General features: G+C 23.2%; 1 protein-coding gene across 2 annotated transcripts in view; it reads left to right on the forward strand.

The window, feature by feature from the left end:
• The window catches only part of LOC126908633 (aldo-keto reductase family 1 member A1-like), an 83,758-nt gene that overhangs the window by 41,660 nt on the left and 39,227 nt on the right, over nucleotides 1-2,871 (forward strand). The window lies entirely within an intron of this gene.

Raw genomic sequence — 2,871 nt, forward strand, 5'->3', positions numbered from 1 at the left:
TAAAATAGTTACATACGTTTATTGTTTATCTTACTTTAGACATCACTACATTTTGATGAATTTTCTTTTTCGATTAGACTGATCATAATTTTTATAACACATTTCAATGGGCTATCGTTTATAGTTTTTGAGTTTCCCTTTATTAATCTATAAATAAAAAATAATTTGTCTCTCTCTAACTCCCTCTACATCCTATTTTCGTAAACCTCTCAAAATATGAGTCACCTGGAAGAATTTTCCGTTTTCTGCGCGCTTTAAAATTCGCATTCTTTTTTTTCAATTTTTTCAAAATTCTCAAATTTTTTAAATTTTGACATTTTTTCTTAAATTTGCCATAACTTTTTCGAAAATAAACTAATCAATATGATTTTTTTTATATAGAAACCATAGGTATTTCCCTTTTATATATATATTTTTTGAAATTCTGACAGNTCAATATGATTTTTTTTATATAGAAACCATAGGTATTTCCCTTTTATATATATATTTTTTGAAATTCTGACAGTTTACCTACCATCAGTTAGGTATAGAATCAAAATAGCAACTTTTTTACAAAACTCAAATTTTTCAACTTAACTTTTGATAAAGTTCCGGAAATACTACATCCTTTAAACATATATTAAATTAAAGCTTATATTACATAATGTAAGTTAAAAAAAAAATATGTCCCAACGACTTGACTTATACGTACAAACGGCTGCCGTAGTTAAAATAAAGCTATTTTTGTGTTAAAATTTTCGATTTTATATTTTCAACTTTAAATTTCTATAACTTTTTGAAAAATATATGAATCAACTAATGTTTTTTTTCTAAATACATACTAATACGTATAATGTACAGTAGCCACATCGGTTTTAGCCCAATTCNACTAATACGTATAATGTACAGTAGCCACATCGGTTTTAACCCAATTCGTCACACTGGGGGTACGAGGTCGATCCCGTCTGTCGAGTGATTTTTTTCTTTATTCTTTTTGGAGTGGAAAAAAATATAAATTCGTTTGATTTTTATTTCATTTAAATAGCATACCATCAATGAATATTAAAAATCCTATCACTGTAACCTCCCCTCGTGAGAAGGAATTTCTTATTCATATTAAAATATTTTACTAAATTGATTTTTTAAGCTTCGATGAGAAGCTGAGAAGATATTTAATTTTGGTATCTGAATTCAATTTTTTTAACTTTCACTTGACCAATATTTTGCAATGATACGTCAAATGATTACAAATAGTGTCTAAGTAAATATATTATCCTCGAAAATTGAAAAAATTTTCCCTTTATCTAATAAAAAGTTGCTTAATCAAATTTTCCCGTGTAGACAATTAAAGTCATTCATTTGTGATGTTTATAAATTATATATTGTCGAATTGAGTTTAATATGATAGTATATTTCAACTACAAAGTTGAATAATTTTACTTTGTTATTTATTTATTTTTAACTCTATTTGTATGTTTTGCTACCATTCTATAATAAAGCAAGTTTTTTGGTAACATGTTACAATATAAATAATTTCTAATAAAATGATTTTGGGTTTCACCTAAATTTAACAATGCGTTTTTATAATTATAATCAATGTTAAAATATGCTGAATTGAGTATACTTTTTTTTTTAACAACTTTTTAATTGTTTTTTTTTTAGTTTTGATTCAAAGCTATGAAAATATTAGTCTTGTGATGCTGGCATATTTTTTTATATCTGTCCATAAAAATTCTCAGCTCTCACTGGATAAATTTTACAGATCAATATATCAATACACACAAATTTAAACTAATTTAACTTAAAGTCATCAAACATTGGAGAAACCCCCTTGATTTTATTATAAAATATAGCAACTTCAAAAAAACTTTTTTTTAATTAAATAACTACAAATAACAGAAATATAAAATTCGTTTTTATACTGAATTAGTAAAACCATATCACTTAAATGAAACATTTTTTAATAATAATAGATCGATATATACTTTACTTAACCAAAATTTTACGATGATTTCAAATCTAAAATTAGATATTTTCTATCACCTCAATTTTTGAGATTATTAATAATTAGAAAAACAAGCATGTACATATGATAAGATGAATTAAATACAAATTAAATTGTATCTAGTTATTATTGGTTTTTAATATGATAAAATAATTTGATTCAAAATGTCATTTTTAACCTATAATTTAGTAATTTAAAGTTGACTTTTATGAAAGAATAATAATTTTAAAATGTTGAACTTTTAAATACTATTTTGGCTCACTTTACAAGTTTAGAATTGATATCATTAAATAGAAAATGTTATGAGGAATAAAAATTTGTATTTTTAACATGTGATCAAGAACTTAATAATTACTATTAACGTTAAATTTATATGGAAAATTTAAAATTTCGTTAAAATTACTATTTTTATTGTACTAAATCATTTAAATAGAAGTCTTAGTAATCATTTTTATATTCAATAATTATTTTCATAGAAAAAATGCACATTATACATTCTGCTTGTTACGTATTTTTTAATTAAAATATATTTATTGAATATTTACATATTTGTTTTATTAATTAGATGGATTTTGTTATCATTTAGTTTATATGTGAAACTCTACCTGTGTGTTGGAGGACCAGGCCAATAAAAATTGGATCTAGTTTTCAGTGGCATGTTTAATTTTGTGAAACAAGGAGATGTTATCTCCTTGTTAGATAAGGATATTAAATTAACCTTCCCAAATTTTTTCTATCTAGTTATCTCACTATTAAATAAATATAGTTTAAAAAACTAAAAAAACACGCTTTTAAAGCACGTCGAACTAAAAAGTTAAAAATAATTTTTAAAATAAGTTTAAAATAATTATGAACAAAAAATACTAGTATTATTGTGATAAAAGCGT

This window comes from Daktulosphaira vitifoliae, unplaced genomic scaffold, assembly GCF_025091365.1.
Source record: "Daktulosphaira vitifoliae isolate Bord-2020 unplaced genomic scaffold, ASM2509136v1 Scaffold_5, whole genome shotgun sequence".
NCBI classification, from domain to species: Eukaryota; Metazoa; Arthropoda; class Insecta; order Hemiptera; family Phylloxeridae; genus Daktulosphaira; species Daktulosphaira vitifoliae.